Here is a 25,742-nt window from a genome sequence, read left to right on the forward strand (position 1 = left end):
CGGTCTTTTTTATGCGATTTTTCGGTTGACCGATTTTTCGTCTGACGTTTTTGCCTTTTCGTCCTCAAAAACAGGATACACAGATAGCGCCCAGCGGGCAATAAGTTCTCTTAGAGCTTTTCAGCTCTGTTTCAGCTCAAAATGTTTTGGAGACTTATGCTTATGTTGTGAAGGGCGGTTCTTGGAGGTTGACGACACCCCCTCTGTTGACCCCCCTCCTATTGCCCCCACCCCTCCCCCACCGCGCTGTTGCACCCCCGACCCCACAGTTGCCCACCCCCTCTCCATCAGACCCCCGGTGTACATCCCACCCCGCCTCCCTTGGCTACTGACGAGCAACCAATCGCTAAAAACATGCCAATTTTCTACCAATTTTCACAATTTTTTTCAAGTTTTTTTTGAAAATTTTTGTATTTTTTGTGTTTTGCAGCCCTAGGTGTCACGAAATCTCCTCTAGGGATTTATATTAGATTACTGCATTGTTTCAAGTGGTAGTGGAATGGTTTCTACTTTTTAACGTCACGAAATTTAACCTTTTATTTTGACATAATGTGCAAATTTTTCCAATTTTTTTATTACTTTTTTCTTTGACTTCTTTCCGGACGCAGGAGGCCAGAAAAAGTCCTTAATGATTTGATAATAGGTTACTGAAACAATTTTTTTTGCCTTGGAATTGCTTTCATATTTTTCATGTGACAAATTTTTTCATTTTTTTCATTAAACGTTTTTTTTCAAGATTTGTTGTTTTTTTTGGTTTCTCCAGCCTCAAGACTCGAGAAACCTACTCTAGCGTTGAAAAAAAAGTATTGTAAAATTTATAAAAGTAATGAATTGTTTTCCCACATTTCAGAACCACGAATTTCAGCATTTTTTTTCTGACAAAACTTGCAATTTTTAAATTTTTTTTAACATTTATTGTCAAATTATTATCGCTATTGTCAGTTTATTTGTCATTATTGTCATTTATTCAGGTTGTTCCAGCCCAACAGAAAATCTCCGTTAAGGTTTGATAATAAGTTACTGAAAAATGTTTGTTGGCCATGGATTAGTTATTAGTTTTATCACAATTTATAGCAGTGTTTTGACAACCTCTAATTTTTGAATTTTTTTGTCATTTTCTTGGTTTCGCCAACCTCAACAGCCACATAACCTCCTCTAGAAATTGCAATTATGTTACTGCATAGCTTCCAGATGTAATGGAAGGTTTTTCAAGATTTTAAGACCAGCACTTTTTAAAATTATTTGCAATTTCTTAAGTTTTTTGAATCTTTGAATATTTTCATCATTTTGTCCGTCACCAAGGTCCTAGGGACCTCCTCCAAGGCTTCATGAAAAGCTTTCGAATAGTTTCTAGATTCATGGAATTGTAATCATTATTTAAATGACTCCAGATTTTGCACTTTTTTGGTAAAATTTTATATATATATTTTTTTGTTTTTCGAAAAATTAGTATCATGTTCCAAGTTTATGGACGTTTTTGAGCAGGTAAAACTAATTAAGGATTGAAATAAAAATACTGGATGGTCCCTTGAGACAATGAAATGGATTTAAAGATTTCAATGTCTTGAATTTTAGCAAGATTTTGTTAAAATTTGCGATTGGTTTCAAAATTTTGTCCTTTCGTGAAAAACACTCCTGCGAGTGTTTTTGTCCTTTCGTGAATTTAACTATCATTACTGGCCGACGAAGTTTTTCAAGTCTTGCAGATGTGTTACTCGACATAAATCAGAAGTGAAAAAATAGTTTGAAACCTTTCACTGCGAAATCTGGAGGCTTTTCTTTTAAATTTTGCATTATTAAATTTTTAAATATCAGTTTTCTATTTGATTTGTTTACTAACAAAGCTAGAAAACCAAAGTTGAAGAGTCGAATCAAGCTAGCGCTAGCTTCAATAAACCATGATTAGCTACTGACGAACCTAACCGCTCGCCGGTTGTTTGAGAGCAATTCGCCCGACGTTAGTCGGTTATGTTTAAATAATTAATACGCTTTTGTCTGTTTAAAATTTTTTATCCCCGAGTTTTCCCCTATTTGGTTATGCCTTAGAATCCTCTGCTCAGAGAATGGACAGGCTAATTTTTCATATGCCCATAAATAACTATCTAAGGAATTTTAAACAGGCTACAAGTAATCAGCAACGAAGATTTTATTACAGAATTTTGTTGTTGAAAGGGGAAAAAAGTGAAATGATCAGATTATGAAATATCACGTTTCAGTGCTCACTTAATATAGTACCCTGGATATTTTGTGGAGAAGAAGCTTAGCGTCTTGAACGGTCTGAACATATCTATTTCCATCTGTCACCTCAACGTTGGTTAGGGCATATGTTTAACCCCGCCGCATATATGGGCATATATATTCACAAATACATTTAAACCCTCTACCATTTCACCCCGCCAATTATCATTTGGCCATGCAGGCATGTTTATGCCATTATTTAGAGGAACCTTAAGTTAATTCCATGTTCGGTTGCACTAGTTACAAATCAAGTCCCACAAAAAACTGGGGCATGGTTAAGGGTTTTTTTAACTAATTTTATAGTTCTAAATATTAAAAGGTTAAAATCGGGGGTAATGACAAAAGAGTTAAATGATAGAAGGTTGAATAAATCAGGGTGAAATGATAGGGGGTTAAATAAGTACCCAGGTTTAGGTCAAGACCCAAATTGAGCTATGATCAGACTATGCAGACTGAAATGACCTCTGATCAGACTTTCCAGACCGAAGTTACCTCTGATCAGACCTTACAGACCAAAATGATCTCTGATCAGACTTTCCAGACCAAAATGTCCTCTGGTCAGACCGAACCCAGACCACTGTCCAGACTATAGTGCGCTTATGATCAGACCCAAATTCAGACCATTGTCCAGACTATGATCAGGCCATCTTCAGACCATGGTCCAGATTCAATTTCAGACCATAGCCCAGACCTTAATCAGACTATGATCAGACTCAAGTGCGCTCAAAGTAGTCTGATCAGAGAAAGATTTTAATTTTGAACAAATCTCTTAATTTTGCTATAATATATATATTTATTTCATAAAAACTGGTGTTTGCAGTATCAAAATCATCTAAGGAAAAGCCAATTCTGAAAATATTGCTAATGGAAACCAAACCTAACTGTTGAGAAAAACATTTTTTTCACCATACCCCTTAGTTCATATTTCTGACTCAATGGATGAACTTAGACAGCTTTCCACAAGAAAGGTCGTGGTCTTCAGTTAATCATAATTTCCTCTTGAGGGGACAGGCATTTGCTATCAGCTGGACTCCTTGTTTCTGATCAGAGTCATCGGACTTTAGATGAGTCTCTGATCGAAACGCTGCTTTATTGTTGCCTCTTGGCAGAGCCAACATCCCTCAAAAAAAACAAAAAAAATGAAAAATAATTCACTCGAAATCAGACCTTCCAGACCGAATTGACCTCTGATCAGACTGAACCCAGACCGTGGTCCAGACTATAAAGTCTGTGATGAGACCTTCCAGACCGAATTGACCCCTGATCAGACTGAACCCAGACAATGGTCCAGACTAAAAAGACTATGATCAGACCGTCCAGACCGAATTGACATCTGATCAGACCGAAATCAGACCATGGTCCAGACTATTGTGCGCTCGAACTGCTTTCCAGACCCTGTAATTTCGGTCTGGGAACGCAGGGGTGTGCGCTCGATTCGGTCTGATCATAGCTCAGTTTGGGTCTGGACCAAAACCTGGGTAGGGAAGAAGCAGGACACCATTTCAAGAATTTTACTAATAAGAAATGTGTCTGTGAACTGAAAAATCATCCTGCGTACAGTTTATCAAACAACTCAAAATATCTTAGAACTCTTGTGAGGTTTTTATTTCCATGGAATTCAAGTAAGGCGGTAAGATCAAACAAATCATCAACTAATTCTCCGCATAAATTGGTTGTAGTTAGTGAGATCCAAAGATTAACAATAATTTACTATCCTATTTGCATGAAATTTCGTGTAAAAAAAAGTAAGTTCATCGTTATTACCATTCTTAAATTGATCTTTTTATAGCCTTTTCCCTTTGACTGTTCAATGTACCATTAACATCATTTGACATTTCTAAGCAAACATTATTGTGCGTAGCTGTCATCTAAAATTTTTTAGGCAATCAATATATGACTCTTAGAAAAAAGTCTTTTATTGTTAAAGTCAAAAATACCAAAAAGTGAGAACACTTTTCATTCATTTTAATGTGAAAACTAACAAGTAATTAAACTTTAACTTTTTAATTTTCTTAGGGCAGAGAGAAGGTTTTTCATTGTACAATACAGACTTTACGTCTCTTTTTTGCGCCCCACATTTTTGCGCATTTTGCGCAAAACACCATTTTCTTAACTCTTTACCATTTGAAATCGCTTGCAATTTGTTACATAATTGGTTCCTTTAAGAATTAATGAAAAGTATATGCAGGGTTTGGGAAGAGAGTTAAAGTACTAATAAAAAATATTTTTCGATCTAATAGTTTTTGAAAAAAGTTCTGGGCACAGGAAAACGGCGCAGGATGAAACGGCAAATGGGTTGACAGATTCGAGGTTAAAATATTTGGGCTGGTAACTGAATCGGGGTAAAATAATAGAACCAAAAACTCAAGCGGTATCATGGACAGAAATTTATTAAATTTTTATTGTGGTTTTTTGCCTATTTTTCTGTTTATCTTATCATAAGTTGTGCAAACTGAAAACAAGTCAACAGAAGATCAATTCAATAACCGAAAAATCACCTGCTGACCCGATAATTGGTAACGCACTTTTTTAGTTAAAAAAATTAAGTAACAGAAACAACTGATTATGGTTCCATTTTCTATTACCTTTAGTGTTTTGCAATCGGAATCGTTTTACGGATAAACAAATCATCTTAGGAGCAGTATTTCAAACTTTAAGAGCAGTATTTTTTTTAAAAAAAAATATTTCAACAACTTTTAGTTGCAGAAATTTTGACATTGCATAGAGCCTGAAAATTATTAGGTTATGCATGCAGTTGAAAGATTTTTTTTGCAAATCAAGATGTAATCAAATCATCTACTGGGGCATTCCGAAGGTACCACCCAAATAATCATTTTTACTGCCGAAAATTATGTTTGAAAAAGCTAGGGAGATAGCAGAAATGAGGAGAGTTATGTTGGAGAAAGCCAAAATGAGAAGAAAGATGAAATGTGTTGAGAAAAAACTCAATGTGGATGCATTTGATATTTGTCAGAAAAATTTGATCTATCTGCACTTTAGTTCATATAGACTTATTCATTATAATTTCAAAATCCAGTCGTTATCATTGGCAATTTCAAAACAATAATAGTAAAAAAAAAATTGAAAAAATTAAATATTTGAAGACAAATGCGTTATAATTTGTTGGGAAGCCAAGACTTGTTAAGAATTGTTCTTGCGTGTCGTTTCAACGAATAGCTTCAAAAGTGAAACAATGACTTTTTAATTTTTTTTTTCAAACGTGCCAGGTACGAAAACTTTTTGCTTTGTTATAGTCTCCAGATAGCTCTGTTGCATGCTAAATCGTGTGGTACAACAGCGGTTATTATTTCTTTCGTTCTCTGTTAAATCTCTCAAATATAAGATTGGGTCTAATATTTGGGGTTCAATTGAAGATTTTTACTTAAGCTTTCAGCGAAAACTTTTGATCAAAGCTAGTTATTTCCACCCAAAATTTTTGAATGAAAACAACCTATTTCTTGTAAATATTGATATCAAAATTTTCATTTAACAGATTAAAGTAATAACAAGTGAAATTGCGCAATCTTTGATCATTTTGTGCAGATTACAAAAAAATTGTAGATTGAGTCCAAGAGCTGCAATTGAAATTCCGTAAACAAGCATTTAATAATGCGTCCGCTTCTACTAGAGAACTATTATTTCAGGATTTTTATTCAATTCAAACTATAATCAGAACGTTTTTTTATCAGAACGTATGAAGTTTCTTTAGGGGTCATTTCTGAAACGTGCATGCACCAATGTGTTTGTTCATCAAAGCAAAAAATAATCGTACCCACTTGAGCCGGCGCCCGTACTTTTAATTCCCGGGCCGCCGAGGTTTCCGCCAAAATTCCACCGCTTAAGGTGTAAAAATCTTATTTTTTACACTCTTTATACTCTTTTCCCCGTTATTTTTGGGCAAAATCCTTCCCCCTGTTAATAATAGGCTAATTTATTGAGTTTGGCGTCAAAGAAAAAAAGATATTAGATTACTTTACATTACCTATTAGTATTGTCGACGTCACTCTTTCTGTAGGGTCTTTTTGACAAGTATACGTTTTGTGGAATTAAAAATGAACAAGGAGGTTCGGTAATGTGCGTACGCAAATAATGTTCCGACCCCGCTCATCCACATTTTTGGCTTGATTGGCTACCAAATGATGAAGAGATAAAAAAACTTTCAAAAACATACAGATCGTTTAATACACCACACTAATAGAATACAATAATGCTACGCTAGAGTACCTGAACTTGTTGTTAATAGGACTATTAGAAAAAACAACAATAAAAATCAAACAACTAACATTAATTACGACCAAAACTCGATGTCTATTTAATAAAATTATATCAAAATCAAACCTGCATCGGAAAAAACCTAAACGAAACAAAATAGATTATACTTCATTCGAAACGATAATGGACCTGTTCTCAATGCGACTGGGTAACAGGTCGACAAAAAAGAGCAAAATGGTGCAAAATTCAAAATTTTGTTACCATTTTTTAAAGCAATTACTTTTTCATGTGATGTTTAACATTATATCTTAAATAAAAACTCTAAAGGTTCATTTATATCTCCACAGTAAACATTTGAGACCTGTCACTATCCAGTGTACGTCATACGACTATAAAGCGAGGGACGAATATCGGCAAATTTAAAAAGTTCAATTAAAATTTGTGGATTGTGGGGAAATTGAAGTGAAGCCGTTCAAATGATAAATTTTTCACTTCGAACACCGAAATTGTTCAATTGCGGAGTATTTCAAAGCCATACGGACCTATAATTGATGTTTTAGTTTAACAAAAATCCTTTCAAATGTACAAATTTAGAAAAAAATTTAATCTATTTATGAAATTTCGTAGAAAAATAGTAAAATAGCCGAGAAAAGAATGATCAAATTTAAAACCACTATAAAGATTAAATTTTTGCTCACTGGAAAAAAGTGTGCTCTGTCTTTAAGGGCATTAAGTTACGAATCGATCCGAAGAACCCTTCGAAAGATGGCGAAACTCAAAAATCCAAATGTTTTTCTAAACATGACTTCAAATGTTTTCAAAAGTCATGAAAAAGATTGGGATTCAAATAGGAAAAGCATTTAGTTGCAGCAGCACAGGAAGTTAATTGCGCCTGGTATTAATGAGAATAAGTCACTGAACTACAAAAGAAAAGCAAACACAGGCAGAAGCCAAAATTTCACAAACAATTTTATGACACCAAAGTGACCAAGAAACTATTATTACCAAAAGCTATCGGCAAAAACCGTAAATCATCACGTACTTCTCGTCTGAACATTTTTAAGAAAGGACTGAGTAGAATTGACAACAAAAAGAAATCCATAAGCAAAACAGTTTGGAAACAGCCAATTTTTTTCTTGCAACTAAATGGTCGAAGCGGTCAGTCAAAAGTTTTACCCCGCCAATAACTAATGTTTGAAATGACAAAAGTAGTTGATTATTTCTTATTTGTGAGATTAATTTACATGGTGATAAAAATGAAAGCAAAAGGAGACAGCTCAAAAAAACCTTCTTTTAAAGTTAATTTTAAAGTCATTAAACAAACAGCTATAAACTGAAATCTTTAAATAGGTGCAATTATATGTGCTAGGGAAGCAAGTGAAGTCTATCGTCCAATAATCATCGTGAAACAACAAAAAAGAATTAAAAACACAGGCCAAAACGAAAAAATCACTAACTTTGCTATTGAACTGTATCCAAAAATATAAACTGTGCAACTGCAGCCCAAAAATATTAACTATTCAACAAAAACATTAGCACATTCAGATATGCTTTTTTTCACAATGTGCATTATCCAAACCAAATATCCTGAACGTCAATTAGACTTGTCAATAAAGTGATAATTCGACAAGGCAACAAGATGAACTTATAAAATGTTCAATTATGCTAAAAATACAAGAAAAAATTGAAAAATTTTTGAATCAAAACCAAGAAGACATTAGTTAAAAATAAAGTCGTTATAGATGTTAGTTCAAAACTCAAATGAAATTGGTTTTCGTTGGTTGTTACAGATACTACGCCAGAAGTTGAGAGAACTAAGCAAAATAGTGGTGAAGTTCAACGCATTTTCTTAAAACAGAGTACTTCAAAGTCATAAAAGACATTAAATAACAACTGAAAGCATTCTGTATCTTTACTTATCTCTTTAATTACCCAATTGCGTTTTTAATTTTGGAGAATAAGTCGTTGGACTACAAAAGCTATGACAAATGAAAAAACTACTATGAAAACAATTGGTCAAAGACGTGAAAACCACAAGCTTAACATTAAAAGTATAGTTTATGGTCATTGGCCTCATTTTGGGATAGTATCTGTCATATAGTGAGCCCTGATTTGCTCTTCATGTCAGTAGTTTACATAAGAAACTACAAATGCGGAATTATTAAAAAAAAGTCCGCGCTCCATTAAAATCCAGAGATTTTTTTACCGTTAGGCTTCATAGTGAGACCAAGATCAGCCCTGATATTGCTGCGCGGATTGTCAAAATTTCAATTCGTTTCAAATTAAATTAGTTTTTAAGCACAATTTTTCAGTATATCAAAAAAATAATAATGCATTTTGTCTAATTATCGAGTATAATCTTGCAATAAACTGGCAAAATTATAATTGTAGAGGACTCTGAAAGCCAGCGGGAGTACAACTAGCACTCTTTTTTAGCTTACAAACAATATGAATGCAGTTTCAATGTGTCTATAGAAGTCGGGCTGAAAACCATATTTGGTCCCATTTTTGACGAAAAAAGTTTGAGTTTTGAAAAATTTGGCATAATTTCTAGCCAAAAAACTCTGATCGAACTATTCAGCAATCCTCATTTATCTTCAAAGATGAAATCATTAACACTACCGTTAACAATTTTAATATGCTTTCCGAAAAATGACGAAAATTTGGGGGAAAATACGGAAAATGTGAAGAAAAACAAGGTAATATTGTCCACTATTGACAAAACATTAAACCTCGAAAACTGCCTGTAAAAAGCTAAAATCAAGAAAAAAAAACTTTTCAATTCTATATTAAACGCTGGACGGGCGTTCTATTGATACCACTCACAACTCTCTACGATGATTATGTCAATTGGCAAAAATTGACTGAACACAAAAAACCATCTGAGTATATAGTTCCTCCCCCCACTAAAGTGGGTCGGAACAAAAATGAAATAATTGGTCCAGTTTTTATTTGGTAGTAAGCGCTAGCTTGTAATGATATACAAAATCATGCATGCAAAAGTATCTTGATAACATAGCTGACTTCAGGAGTTGATCAGTGTGAAGAAACACGATTCCCAGAATTCCAGATTGGAGGAATATGAATACGAAAAGCAGGAATGTGACAGTGGTGATACCCTGGCAACCGTCTTCCCTGTACCTCCCATAGTCACTGTATCTACCCATCTTCTGAAAAAAAGGACAAACATTACGCAGCAAAATGCGTACTTTACCCCATGTTAAAATTCTTCAACTCTCAAACTTCATTGGCTTAATATGCTAAATTAAAAGTGAACTCCAGTAATTTATTTAAATTCCAAGATCTAATCAAAAGACCCTTTACTGCCCACATTTTTGCCCAAAACAAGTCAAAATTGGCATCATGCGATAAAAGTTAAATTTTGATTAAAAAAAATGAAAGTGCTTTTCCACAATAGTTATCAACAATGCCTCAGTTGAACAAGATTGAAAGGAAGCTAAACTTATTAGAAAATTCGCATAAATGAAGTTCAATTTGATCGCATGAAAATTGATCGCTCATGGAGTTGGCAAAAAGTTGGTTTCTTAAATTGCATTAATTATTACTTGAGATAAAATTTAGAACGAAGCCTGTTGCTGTAACACAATCAGTTGCCACCTAAACCTGACATTATTTTTGTTAGGTTCAACCACATTCCAATAAAAATTTTTGTCTTTCCAGGAAATACTGTGTGATGGAATTTATTGTCAAAGTTTATCAAGCAATAGTTTTCATGCGTAGTTTTGTTATGCAAAAAATGTGTTTAGCACAATCTTATTTATTATACAAATAATATTAAACAAAAAATATTATAAAATAACAAATATATTCCTATTATTAACACCTTTATTATTTTGAGAAAGAGGGAGTGATATAGGGAGAGAGAGAGAGAGAGAGAGAGAGAGAGAGAGAGAAGAGAGGAGAGGAGAGAGAGAGAGAAGAGAGGAGAGAGAGAGAGAGAGAGAGAGAGAGAGAGAGAGAGAGAGAGAGAGAGAAGGAAGAACGAATCGCGGCAAGAGCGGAGCCAGAGTTGATGGAAATTTACCAAATTAATTAAAAAGAACGAGCATCAACAGCTTGCATTTGAATACTGATTGCCTAATGGTTTGAATTGTTTGAATGATTTGAATCAGGCTAATTGAGAAAATATATATATATATTTTTTTTACCAAAGATTATAATAATTAAAATAATACAACAAGTTTTTTTTCGGAAATTTGTTACTGTAAGATTTCAGAAAGTAAAACCCTCAGTGTCGCTACTTTCGCGTTGTTGCAAATTTCAAAATTTCCGTGCGCGAACAGTTGTGGCAAGTTGATCAATTTTGATGCAACTGAGCGTATTAACGATATTTGACATGATGGTCCGTCAGCGCAAAAGACCCGAGGGAGAAAAAAGTGATGGTCCAACTTGCTGACTTTTTTTCTATAAACTCGCCATCTTCTTTGAATACAATTTTTTTCCAACAGGCTATTTTAAATCTCATGCAAATTGATTGGTATTTTATAAGTGCTAGTTTTTTTAGAAAAAATTTTTTCATTAAAATCCCAGTCAAATTAAGTCCAATTCTGTATATGCGGTAAAATTTTGCAACACTTAGCGAAGTCTCTGTGCGCTTAAACACCAATTTCCATAGAACACAGATTAACTAGAAATAATTTTTTTGTTTGCATGCAAAATTCAATGGGAACTAATGCTTATTCCATCATGTTCAAGTGATTGTTGTGACATAACTTCCTTTTTGGGGTCATGATACTTTTATATCAAATCGCTGGGCAATACAGGCGACTAATGCATAAAATCGGCTATCATTTTGTACGTTAGTGGGGGAGGAATTATTTGCTCAGTTAAGCGTAGAATTTCAATCAAAGACATATTTTAAATTTGATTTTGTGAGAAGAGCTAAGGAGTTTTAAATTTTCGTGAACGTTATCCTAGTTTTCGTTGTGTGTTCACCTTTTTCCTAAAATCTTTTTAAATTTTGATCAGTTTTAGCTGATAAATTTTTTCAATAATTAAACAAAAAAAAAGGTTCATTGGTTTATGTTTAAAGACAGAAAAAAGTTTTTGAATTGTCTGAACCAACCGTTTTCGCAAAAATTCTGGCTGGTTCTAATAAGGCTTTCTTTTGATATATGACAGTTTTTTTTCACTATTATATCTCGATATGTGTTCAAAAACCATTATTTAATTTTGATATATTGAATTCGGCCAAATTTGCTAGTTGGATGACAATTGAAAAATAGTTTTGTTTAGTTGGATAATCAGTCAAAACTTACTTAATTAGTAAGTTACCTAATCATTTACTTAATTCGTGCTGTGGTTTGAGCTCAAAGAGATTTTGAAGGATAAACCAATTATTTTCGAACAAAATATGACTTTTTGAATGTTTTCTAACCTTTCTTCAATTGATAAACTCCATAAGTCAAAAACATGGTCGAGCAGGGTGGGAACATTATGCGGTAACTACCCAGCCTCCTTGTTTTCATTATAAAGTATCTATCAAAATGATTATTTGCAATGGATAATATAGATATTGTGCGCTAGAGAATTAAATATTTAGTAAAATCTGGATAAATCAAAACCGCGAGCCGCTATACCCAAATTTAATTTGCCGGAATTGCGCTTGCAACCTTTGATTACGCTAAACGTGCGAAAGTAGGCTACTTCTTAATTCTTACCAACAAGATCGTGCCTTTGAAACTCCTGCATAATTAACAATGACCAAAAGGGATATAAACACACGTGATAGTAACAACGATTTGATCCGGTAGCTAAGCTATTATTTTAAAAAATAACCCTTTTCTATAATTAATCAATATTCTCCAACCAACAACTGGGCTCCTACGAGACCTGTGTAACTAATTTCCAAAGAAAATTTCCAGAGCTTTCCAATTGTAAGAACAGCAAAACGTAGCGAATATAACTCAACTACTCAAAACTTTTGAGAATCCCATATTGTTAAAAAGAAATAGGGAGCTGACGCTAAGTCAATTTGCCCTTGACTATTTAAGTATAGCTCTGAGATATTATAAAGTATTTGTTAGAGTGTGTGGTGTTTGTGTATGTTTGTGAGTGTGTGTGTGCGTGCGTGTGTGTGCGTGTGTGTGCGTGTGCGTGTGTGTACGTGTGTGTGTGTGTGTGTGTGTGTGTGTGTGTGTATGTGTGGTTGAGTAGGTGTGCATCTGTGTGTGCTTAGTGTGCATGCATTTGCGATTTGAATATGTGTGCAATATTGACAGATTTATATTTGATAGTAACATCTTACCAAAAAAAATAGACTGAAGATAAATTTTTGTCAAAATTACTGTTATTGATGATATATTCTGTGGCGTTGATAAATTAATATTTTGCGAAGTAGAAACAAATAAAGAGAGAAAAACAACATAGTTTCCAGCCTACGGGTAAATTTTGATTAAAAAGTAAACTTTTTGATCTGCAGAAAAATATCTGTTTAATCAGCTGCTGATCCGTTTGGTTTTAATTCTGCTTCAATTTTAATACTAATATTGTAAAATTGTTGCTCTGTTTAATTATGCCAGATATATTTGGAAGGTAACAGTAATCAGTTCTATGCAATGGTTAAATTTTAGAATTTTTGCTTTTAAGGAGCAATAGATCTAAATGGTACTGAAAATTAAGCAGTTTGATTCACAATGTAGTGTGAATTATGTCACATTTTTATTTCAAAAACATTTTTTATACCGTTATCATGGTAGTATTTCCAGGGTCGAGGTGTCACCGATAAAAATTGCAAAAAGATGTAAGGTTTGCGTTCAATGCAACGAATGCGTTGAAAAAAACTTTTAAGCGTGAAAATTTTTTCTTCACCTCTTAAGCGGTGAAAGAAAATTCTTCAGTGCTACCAGCAGAATGAGCCGAAAAAAAAATTTTCAGCGCTAAAATCGCAAATCTTTTAAGCATTCACCGCGCTAATTTCAATGCTTATCTTAAATTCACAGGAAATATCAGTGAAGTAAGTGACAGATGGGGCAGTGGAATAAGAAGTTGTTGACATGCAGAGGAGCGATTTTCGAACCGTGTAGGGCAGTTTCTATTTTGTAAGAAATGCGGCGAATGCGGTGAAAAAAATTTCACCGCTAAAAACCGCAAAAACTCACCGCATTCAACGCTAAAAGATGCGATCGCTTTGCGGTGAAAAAAGTTTTTTTTCACCTCTGTTCACCGCTAATCTTACATTATTTTTTGACCAAACATCGAACTGGGTTTTGCCGAGATGCTATACAGCAGAAAACAAAGTAGTATTAGTCAAGATCTGATCACAGAAAAATTGTGTAATTGAATGGTTACGCAATAACATTTTTTTTTGCCTCACAGCCTAGCAAAGGAAGATAATAATTTTTGAACAGAGTGAGCATATCAGACTAGATATTTTCGAAACACATATTGCGAAAAATAGTAATTTTTGTTAGGTACCTCAATGAAAAAGTTTCCTCTTATGTAAAAAAAGTTCTGCAATTCGTTTTGCATAATCACAAAAATATCAAACAATTTGAATTTTTCAGTAATAATTTGGTTTTTCAATCTGCAACAACTTTGAGCACATAATTAGTCCAAAATTAGCAAAAAAATTTGCGTGTAGATATGATAGGGAGGCTTGGTAATGTGTATTCGCAAAGAATGTTACGACACCGCTCAAACAAGTTGTTCACTTATTTAAGCACCAAATGAGGAAGAGATAGAAAATTTTCAAACGTTTTTTATTGTTCCGAAACAATTGGTGTAACCAATTAAAAAAGCGCTTTCACCTCAAACCACTCTACAATTTAAGAATATTTTAATGGAAAAGCTGATAATACCGGCCATGGAGGAGACTAAAGGACAAGACAAAGACAAACTATAAAAAGAAACAATAATTACGACCAACACTCAATGGATAGTTTTAAAAAGATCAACTTAAAGACAATTTCGGAATGGTATCAGATAAAAACCAAATTCATCAAACAATTGATAGGTGCAATTTGAAATACCTCGTCAATAAGTGATTGTTTGCAGTCCTCCACGAATGTCTCCTTTTTTTTAACTATGACAAAATCAACCTTTTAAAAATTTGTTTTTTTGAGAAGCTGTTGTATTTGCCGTCATCGATACAAGTCTCAAACGTCTTTTTTGTGATATTGTTTGAAGTGAACCTTATTGTTTGATTGTATCAAAAATTGATGGTTTCAAGAGCGCATATAGCTAATCTATATAATATTAAGTCAAAGTTTCTTCTGAATATCTGTTTGATATATTTTACAAATTTTACATTTCTTTCTGCAAAAGCAGATTTTGTCGAAACGTACCGTATGAGTTTATTCCACGTTTATTGCATTTAATGCAGAGAGATTTCAACGCACGGAGGAACTCCGTACCATTGTTAACCCACACTTTCTCATTTTGTTCAAGTCTGATCATCTTTCTGAAGGCCTCGGCTGTCTCCGTAGCATAATGAAACGCTTGTTGCATCACCACTACTTTTTATTTTCTTGATCAATCTATCGGTGTTAGTATCTGCGTCATGAATTTGTTTCAATGCTTTGCCAAAAATTCGGATTAGTTGTTTGTCGGAGGGATTCCTGAGTTGCATTTTTGCTGATACATTGGATTATCAAAAAAGTTTCTTCTTTTTTGGGTTTTTGAATTGAACTTTCTCGTTCGGATCAAAACAAACTCTGCAGCATGGATTATTTGACTTTTATGTAATTGTAGCACGACAATTCCAAAGTTCTGATCTTATAGCTCTGATGAGCTCTAATTTTTAGCTAAGATCGTCAGCTTTTTTCTTCAGACTTGTTTCTCTCGATAGTAATTGTTGAAATGAGTTCTCTTGATTTTTAAGATTCTTGACAGGATCATTGCCATTGATCAAACTGAGCTGGGATTCACCCGGAAAAAAAAATGAAATTATATAGCGGTTCCCTGAGGAATTTTCTGAAAAAGCAAAATTCCCTGAGGAATTTTCTGAATTAGCAAACAAGTTTTTTTCTCTATCACATATCAAATTTAATGTATTCAATTTAACGTGGGTAGATAAAATTATTATTTTTTAAAGAATTTGCGTTTTTCAACAGCTTTTCAACAAAACTGATCTGCTGTATGTCTCAAGATAATTTGAACAAAATGCAAAATGATATAGTTTGTGATCAATTGTCTCCTGTAGTGTGTCCGAAAATACAGTTATGCCCCCCTATGCATGTGAAGAAAGACGCGCCGTAACTATCAGAAATTGTCTTAAATGCATAGCATATTCAAATCCACAGTTTTGCCTTCAGAGCTGGTTATTGTTTCCGTATAATTATCCGTAGTTTTTAATACGTTTTATGATACTCAATAATATATCTTAAAAATTCCTCGTAGTTTCGAAGAAGAATCCTCCAACGCCAATTGGTCTACGGCCAGCTTATTTTTTAGGTTGTTGAGATTTATGAGGCAACATGCGTTGTATGCTGCCAAATGCTGATCAAGAATTTAATCAGTGGTTAATATGATGGCAATCTTCATTACATTCGCAATATTGATTGAGTTCCCTTTGAAGCACGTCAAAATTCGTCTCAATTCGCTGGCGTCCAAACTTGGAAAGCCTTGATTTTGCATTGCCGTTTCTTTAAAGGACGTTGCAATGATGCTTTCAAATGTAGATTTGCAGTAAATTAAAAATAGATTGTTTGGGGTCCTGCAAAATTTTTTCCATCAGCTATAAAAAGTAAATCATTCGGTGACAAGGTCACCCAGTGATGAAGGCTCTTCTGTTGGGCATTTAATTGCGTTCGATACTTTTCCGCAATCTTGTTAAATTGTTTCAGAACATCCTATTTTCAGCTAAAACTGTTTGTCGTTGGGCTTTAGCTTAAAAAAAGTTCGTTGAGCTGAACATTACCCCACTGTTTAAGCTACACAAATAGCGCTTTGATCACAGAGCCATTGTTTACAGTTTTCTTGCATAGCAGAACTAAGTGCAGAAAAATTGCTGCAACCTTGAGTGACAAGCATGCAGTTTTTGTCTTTCCAACAAAGGCTTGCAGAATTGTGACATAAAAATTTGAAAGGTGCGGCTTTGTTTTTGTTGAGTAAAATGAGGTTTGCTTGCCAATGGCAAATTTTTTGAAATAAGTTTCTTCAAATTGTTCTTCGATTTCTGAGAAGAAATATCAAATGCCATTTGACAGGATTTTTTTTGCTAGACAAGGAATATTGAGGATCGTAATTGAGCTGCTTTGTCAGGTTTTTTGTCCAATCCTCACATGAGAAAATGGAGAGCGGTATGCATTACACTCTGTCCAATTTTTGATTATGAGATATACAGAGTCAAGTCACACTGATATTCTGAGGACAATGCGGCAGGGATGCCAGGGGATTTAGTAAGTGACAATGAAATGCATAGATGTAGAAGAGATTAATTTGTCAAATTAAAAATAAATCTGATAATTAGAACAAACGTATTGTTTTCGAACTTTATGTATATCGTCAGCTTAAAACGGTTTCACAAATTGTTTAAAGCTAAAATGAATATAAAACTAAATTTGTCTGAGACCACAATTTAAACAATTCTAGTTGCTATCTTAAAAATTAAATCAAATAACCTTTCCATGCATAGTATTTATTTTTTTACAATTTCATAATTACAGCTGTTATCAGTTTCTTGAAAACGATGTAAAATGAAAAAAAATGGAAAGAATATAGAGAAAATAAAGAAAGAATAGAAAGATATAGAAAGGTTTAGAGTGAGAAAATTACCATTCGTCCCAAAGGTTGAGTACCATAACATGAGAAGTGAACACCATCTTTACAAAAGAATTTGAAGTCATAAATATGATAAAATTATACTAACAACACACGGGAAGAAATTTCAAAAAAGCAGAATGAAGGGTGTTTAGCTCATTTTTTGTTCAAGCATATTAATTACTCTGAATTTAACCCTGAGGTTAGATATCTACATACTCTAAAATGTCAATTAAACTAGTCAGTATTGTTATTTATTTAATAGTCTTAATATTGTCGCTGTTCGTTGTCATAGGTAAAAATAAGATTTAAAAGCTCCTATTTTTCTATTAACGGGTACTTTTTTGTGCTGATCGAACAAAAACTCGGTTAACACTTCTTTAAAGCAACATTTTATGTGAAAAGTTCTGATTGAAGAGGGCAATTTGTTCCATTTTTGAATGCTTTTCAAGATCAAAAATTTGCTACTCTTTTTCGCTTTTGTTCTCTTTTTTATACTAGTTTGATTTGTTCTCTTGATCTGTCTAGCTTCATGTTGATTGGTAAACATTTTAAAATCTTCTTGTGTTTCTCGGAGTCTTATATCTGTTTGTAGCTTCATTAGGCTAAAGTTGAGATAAACAACTTGGCTGGCAATATACGATCCTCAATTAGAAGATCAATGGAATGGTCACATTTTTATCGACTATAACAATCTTTTAATCCCCGGTTAGTTTGCCTGTTTATGCGGCTTATTTCTTGCACTGATTGCTTGAAGGAATACTCAACTGACAGAAAAATGGGAAGTACAACTGACATGAAAACATCAATTCTTACTTTCAAGGGAATTTGATTTCTCACAAGATACAAAGAACAATTGCATTAGCCATTTTATTAAAACTGAGTTGAGGTAATTTTCAAAAGTTTGCTCTGAATCAATTGGTACTACCAGATATCGAGAAGCATGAGCTGGTTTGATAACTTCAACTTTAAAAGTAAACTCTGGATCCGAATTAGTTTGATTTGTAAAGAATAACATCTCCTTTTCATCGGCATTTAAGGTGAGTTGATTCTCTGTCTGATATCTGTCTGTTGGTTCCTTTTTTTCGTTTTTTGTGGAATAGTTTCAAAACTTTCAAATTCGCACAAAGTACTCGTGTCATTGGCAATTTGAACAGCATCATTTTCGCTTTCCAGTTTTTCAGAGAAATTGTTGACATTTAACAGAAAAATAACAAGTCCTTTTGGAACACCATGAATAAAAGTTTTTTTTTGTCTGATAAGTCAAAACCCAATTTTACGCATTGTATTCGATTTGAGAGAAAAGGTTTGACAATTAAAATTGTTGATAGAAAGGGATTGAATTTTTCAGTTTTCTTGAAAAAGATCCCATGTGAAATTGAATTGAAAATTTTAGCGAGATCTAAGAACAGAGCAACTGTGTTGTTTTTTATTCCAAAATTACTATTAATTCTTCAATAAAGTAAAGCACAGCATCAAAAGACGATTCTCTAGATTTCGAAATTGGGAACCAAATTGTTTTTTGTTCAAATGCGCATTTTTTTCATAATGTTCTACTAACTGATGAAGTAACTGAAAGTATTGCAAAAACTTTTGCAAAAGTTGGTGTTACAGAAATGGGAAGAGAATTAGTTGCAACAGAAACTTCTACTTTACTGTTGCTCCAAAGTCTTTGAGAAGATAAATTTTGACGCGCTCTACAAGACTGTGAAAGATCGTCTACATGCTACCCAGTAAGGAGTTAGAAAGAATCGATCAGCTAAACTTAAACTTTTGACCATACTGGATAAACTTTATGATTTTAACGACACTGAGTCGCAGGAACAAATATGTGTACTGTATATTGACTTTGCGAAGGCATTTGACATTGTATCGCTCGATCTTCTGATTGGAAATATGGCTATCTTTGGAATCTGTGGAAAGCCGCTGAAGCTTTTTGCGTCCTTTTTGACCGACAGAATCCAGTTTGTTCAAATAAACGATCTCAAATCGAATTGGCGGAAAGAAAATAGTGGTGTGCCCCAAGGCTCAATATTAGGGCCGCTCTTTTTCTTAAAGTCCATTGATGACTTGCCTGACGTAATACCTCAAGCGGACAATTTCGGTTATGCCGTTGATCACAAAGCCTTGTTCAGTGCTCACAGCGGACTTGACCGTGCAGTGAATACATTCGCTATATGGCTAAAGGAAAAAAAATGTCTGTTAACATCAGCAAGACAAATATTATGAACCTGAATGGCAAAATGACAGCTAGCCTGAATAACCAGTGTTTTCCAGTTACACAGTCTCAGAAAGATTTGGGACTGATAGTGAATGACTCTCTAAACTGGACAGCGAACTGCAGCAAAAGATGCCCTAAGGGGTTGAGTGCCCTTTTTCAAATCAAGAAAAACTTAAGTGAGAAGACTCACCAGAACACTGAACTAAATATGTACAATAAACATGTTGCACATATTGTTTTAGTTGTTGTTGGGAATTTACGACTACATGTTGAGGGGTCGTTCTGAGTGAATTGTCCGTAAATTTCTGCATTGGTGATAATCGCAACACAGTTGCCACGTGCAGATATTTTGAGTGTTGAAAGATATATTAACAAACTTCCACATCAAGTTTAGTATTCGGTTTTTCAGTCCTCGCGGTTCTATGATTTTTTTTTCTTTGTTGATTCAGTTTGCTAGTCTGCAATTTCTGAAAACCAATTCGTTTCGCGCATTTTCGAGCCTTACGTTTTTGAGCGTGTACAATTCTGTGGATCTTTCTCGAACTTTGTTTATTTCAGGTAATTCAATTTCAGGTATTTCAGGTGTCTCTGCCTTCTTAAGTAAGCTTTGAGAGGTTAAAGAGATCGTTCATCTGCATGTACATTGGTAATGGCAAGATGTTTAAAAGCCTCTGTTGATACTCATAGGGCTCGTTTCGTCCTGTTATCCACCTAACTGCTTTCCGCTGGAGTTTTTCAGGATTGCCTCAACCAGATATTGAGGGCGTGATACAGTTGATTCCGTATAACAAGAGTGGCAGAACCAACGATTTGTATAATCCCAGTTTTATGAGGGGTTTTACGGCATAGACGACATTCCTCTTTATCAAGTAAAAGACTCTGTTTGCTTTATTGAGAATAGCACTTATATGAGCCGACCATGTCAGTTTCTTACTGACGTTTATACCAAGGTCCTTGAATGCTTGCACAGAGTTCACATTTTGATTTAAGAGTTCAAAATGTTTTTCTAATCCTCTTATGTTTAGTATTGCACATTTTTCGACTGCAAGTTCCATTTTGTTTGTCGCTGCCCAGTTTTGTACTGCACTTATGTCCTCCTGGAATTCAGTGTCACTGTATCCTATTGAGAGGATCTTCAGTCATCAGCAAACAGATATAGATCGCTAAATCTTAGGACATCTGGGAGGTTATTGATGAGTATACAGAACAGAAGAGATCCTTGGGGGACGCCACTTGTGATTTCAAGAATCCTGGAGCTTGTTTTATCAGCTCTGACGAATTGTCTTCTATTGTGGAGATAATCAACCAAGACTTCGATAAAGCATGCTCTCACACCAATTTGACCTACTTTTATGAGCAATTCTTTATGCGGTAATCTGTTGAAAGTTTTGGAGAAGTCAGAGTAGAAGGTAAATATGTTGTCACTTGTGTTCTTGTCCAATGCCTCGTAAATCTTTTGCAGGAATGATAGCATATTTGTAGTTACAGATCTACCTCGAACAAAACCATGATGAAGCTTGCTCAAGTGTGTTTCAAAGTTTTAATATAGTGATTCGTACATGCATTTTTCGAAAAATTTACTGTCGATATTCAGTCGAGAAACCGGACGATAATTCGTGACCAGCCTACTGTCGCCGTTCTTATATATAGGGGTGACTGATGCGATTTTCCATTGGTCGGGATATTTTCACAGGCGCTTTATGTTCTTAGAGACTAGGTATAAGACGTCAGTCAATGGTTTCGCTGTTTTGTGTTAGAAGATAGGGGGTATCCGTTAGGGCCTCTATTCTTAGTGATATTGAGCTCCGATTGTATTTGATTTTTTTTTGCTTTTATATACAGAAGTTTGTTAAAGTCGGGTTCGTAGAATTGATGTCTTCTATGCTAAAATAATTTTTAGGTGTGTGGACAGAATAAAAGAAGTTTTTTATTAATTTACTTTGTCTTCAATATTGGATGCTGATCTTCAACCACTGATTAGAACTTTTGGGAGGTTTGGTGACTTATTAAGACTTTTGAGATGTTGGAAGATCACACTGGTGTCTCTGGTGCTCAATGTTTTCTCTTGATAATTACACCAATCTATTTATGCGGCCTCTGTCACAACGTTTTGAAATTTCCTTACGATGTTTTTCCGATACGACGTTTGTTTGTTCGCTGCAAGTTTACGCTGAGTGTTCAATTTTTTCATCAAATTGGACGTATTTGGTGTAATCCAAGGTGGTAGAGATTGCCTATGTGTGGTCTTTTTGGGAATCGTTGCTTGTGCTACCTTGTCGAAAATGTCATACATCTTTTTGCACATGAAGTTTATGTCTGTGTAACACACTGGTTTGAAGTCAGCAATTTTGATCATTTCGCTTACTTCCGAGTAATCACCTCTTCCAAAACTTCAAAAAAATTCTCAAAGTTGGTTTCATTTCTGCATGAGGGCACTCAACTAGAAAACTGATTGCCTTGTGATCTGAGCAGTTAATTGTTTTTGTGAATTCTTCGTCAAGAGTGGAGTGCATGTAACAATTTCGATAGAAGGCAACGTCCAGTATGTTGTTTTCGCGGGTGTTAAAACCAATAATTTGAAGAAAAAAGTTGTTTTCAAAGAGTTCTAGTACTTCCTGTTCGTCAGTGCCCTCATTTGAGAAGTTGTGATTGTTTTTGTTAGGAAAATTAAGGTGTCCACATATTATTGCTGTGCTGTTTTTTGGTAGGTCTGACAGAATTGTTCCAAAGTCCAGTTGTGTGTATCTGTAACCACTTCTTTGCAGGGGGTTGTAGAACACAGAAATAAAAAGCTGAGTTTGTTAATTTATAGTCTGCAGTTGAGCGAACAGGCGGTATGGTCAGTATTAATTGTTCAGATGCTAGGCTGTTTTTGATGGCAATGGATGGTCCTCCATGAGTTTTATTTTCCGCATCTTGTTTTCTGTCTGATCTATATATGGTGTAGTTGTCTAAGAGTAGTTCAGACGATGAAATGTTGTCTTTTAACCATGTTTCGCTGGCACAAATAAAGTTATAGTCATTGAGCCTTACAGCATTAGCAAATTTCGAACTTTTTTCCAGGCTTGTTATGCTTCGTGTATTAAATAGAAGAATACTTATGAAAACTAGTCACAATCTTTCATGGTTATCTTCTAAATCTATTTTCTTGCCATCATTCAACAACTCGAGGTTTCGAGTTTTCACTTTATCGCGGGGAACATTTTCCTCAAGTAGTTTTCTTCGTTTCATAACACACAAGTTTTTGTTTAATTGCGTCTTCTTTTGACAAGGCTGGGAAAGTGATCACACTTTTCATAGTAAGAACTATTCTTTTTTCGTTGGCTTTCGCTAAAACTAGTCTGGCATCATGTCCAGTCAGAAGCGTCAGAAATAGTGTCCGTGGTTTTTTTCTGGTGTTGCCGAATTTACCAAGTCGTTTTAGTTCCGTTATTTGGGTTGTCACTGCTATTTGATTTATCACATCGTTCACTTGATTCGTAGTGAGGAAAAAATTCTCGGCTTCGGATTTGTCTGGCTCTTCTAGAATCCTTTGTATTCGAATGCTTTTTCTGGTATTGTGATCCAAGTCAGGCGGCTCTTTGGAGTGTGTTTTGGATGTATTACCTACATTTTTTCACTGGACGGCAACAGCTTCCGCATAGCTCTAATCTACTTTTTTTGCTTGCAGTTTTAATGGCATTATCCTCTCTTGTATCAACGACTGCTGTTATTGTCTCTTCCATTGTCTGCAGTTTTTGTTGATCTCCTGCGTTTCTGTTTCAATCTTTTCATTCATCTTGTCAATCGTTCGACATTTTATGAAGTTTTGTCTTTCATTATTATTCAGACATTTTACTCAGAGAAGCATTGCCAGTTGACCCGCTTCTTTGAGACAATTAAATGCAACTTGCGTAAGTCCAGTACAACTTGGCTCGAAGTGCATATGAACATTGCAGGCGACAAATATGTATCTTGGCGATGTTTGATTTATCACTTTTTTTACGTATAGCAACTTTTTGACATTGTTAAGGGGGATAAATAAAGCGAGACTCAAGGAACAGAAAGGTAGATAATGCTAAAAGTCTAGGCAATTAAATCCAGTCTCTAAACAACATAAGAAGAGTCGATACAAAGTTTTGTTCAAAGCCTGGACATTTTAATCCTCTCTTTTCACAAAAAAAATCTATAAATTATTCGGTGTCGTGAGTTTCTTCCAGTCTCTGTCGTTTCGCTTTTCGTTGTTGCTTGTTCGGTTTCTTTCGTTTCTTTAAGAGTCTATTGAGGTCGATACCGTTTTTGATAACAATTCTGAGACTGTGAATTTCTAAGGATTGTTGTTGGTGAGGCTCGTTGTACTCGTTGGTCTGTGAGCTGTCTTTTTTGTTTATTGTAAGACATGAGAACAACGTCTACGTTGACAACCGGTATGTTCAGAGTGTGCAGCTCTGATTTCATGCCGGGTGCACCCTCTCGCTCGTAATACACAACACCTACTATTTGTTTTAAAACCCGAATTTCCTTCAGCAGTTGAGCAGATGACAGAGATGTTCGGTCGTCGAAAGGATGATCTGTTTTAGTGTTGTTTAAAATGTCGTGCAAAACAAAACAATAACTTCTTGTCCGTAATTGAAATCTCAGATGACGTTCTGTAGCATTTTTTTTGGGTTTCTTGCAAGTTGATGTAGAGAAATACAAATGTCAGTGTAGACGTTTGCTGATAGTGTCTCTGCTTTTTGTTGTAGTTGAGTGGTCTCTTGTTTGTAGAGCGTGGTGTAATGAACTTGCTCCAATAATGATAGGTACCATCAGAAAGATAAGGGGATCACCTCGGTGTCCCGTAGATCATGTTAATCTGAAACTATTTATGCATCACAGGCTTTGATGCCAGCTTGTGTCACAAGCTTTTATCACAAACTGGGATGCATCACAAATTAGATGTGCATCACAAGCTTGGATGCCAAGCAAAATGAACATTGAGCAATTGGAAAATGTTCAAAAAAGGCCACAAAATGGATCCTTTCTTCAATCGAAGACAAAACTGGACAGAGGACTGCAGCAAAAGATGATCTAAGATGTTGAGTGCCCTTTTTCAAAACAAAAGAAACTTAAGTGAGAAAACTGAAAGGACGACGAAATTAAATGGGTACACTGGGTACGTAGTACTTATGCGTAGTTTCTTGTGAGGCGGTATTTGGCAAGTGGGAATTCAACGCTCACTCCTTGTCTCGTGAAGTATTGTTCATCGCCAAGAACAAGTAGTTGATAGTCGAACTTATTGTTGCTGATGTCAATGAAAATCAGAAAGTCGTGTAATTCCATGTATTGTGAAAGAGGAAGAAAAGTGAATGTACGGAAACGGAAACGGTCTTTGTAGTCTACGTATGAGGAATTGATCCATTTTGTGGCCTTCTTTTGAACATTTTCCAATTGTTCATTTTGCTTGGCATCCAAGCTTGTGATGCATATGTGAGCACAGGTACTACGTACCCAGTGTACGCGTTTAGTTTCGTGCCAAATGCAACAAAAACGTACAGACTGATATCTACTGGAACTACGAACAAGCCTACTACCCGACGAACAAATGCACATGGAGATTCCAATGCCGATGCGGGATTTACTTTATTGCTACAAAGCTAATTGTCAAACTGAAACTTAACTCACAAATGGGTGGAAACCCATTAACTGTGCTAAAAATTTTATTCTACTACTACTACATATCATACAACCGAAACATATCCTTTTCAACAGAAACATCCTGAGGAATTATTGGAAAATTTTTCTCTTGAATACAATCGTTATTGTTAAATATAAACTGAAGATGTGTTACAACAGCATATTTTCCGGATTTCAATGCCCAAGCATTGATATATCCCGGCCATGGCGCTTTGTTCTTGTTTAGGTCGTCAATAACTTTATAGATTTGCCTCAAAGTAAAAGTCTTGAAGATAAACTCCGCTCTATTTTTTCAACGATCAATGGAACAATCTGCCCTCTGTAGACAATGGAACAATCTGCTCATTTCGCTAAAAACTGTTAAAAGCGTTACAGATTGACTTTTTGTCTTTCGTTTTTGACCTTTTTCATCAACTTCAGTGATGTTTGGACTTATGTTTCTTTCCAATTTGTTTCCTAATGAAAGTTCATTACGCGACAAGTTTGCACTGAGATAAATTAAAATTAAGATAAGTTAATAATTTTGAAAAGAAAAAAAATGGCAAGATACAACCTGTTGACGGAGATTGGCTCTTGGGCTTGTGAGCCAACGTCAAGAATTGTGAGCCAGCATCATCGATATCATAACATATGAAACTATTTAATGAGTTTATTACAACGGTGAGGCACGATTTCTAATTTGCAATTTGAAAAT

At 34.8% G+C, this 25,742-nt stretch overlaps 1 protein-coding gene across 1 annotated transcript in view; it reads left to right on the forward strand.

Moving 5' to 3' along the window:
* The window catches only part of LOC142353414 (uncharacterized), a 140,939-nt gene that overhangs the window by 73,150 nt on the left and 42,047 nt on the right, over window positions 1–25,742 (forward strand). The gene's annotated exons all lie outside the window — the stretch shown is intronic.

Source organism: Convolutriloba macropyga, chromosome 14 (assembly GCF_964194025.1).
Source record: "Convolutriloba macropyga chromosome 14, txConMacr16.3, whole genome shotgun sequence".
Taxonomy (NCBI): Eukaryota; Metazoa; Xenacoelomorpha; order Acoela; family Convolutidae; genus Convolutriloba; species Convolutriloba macropyga.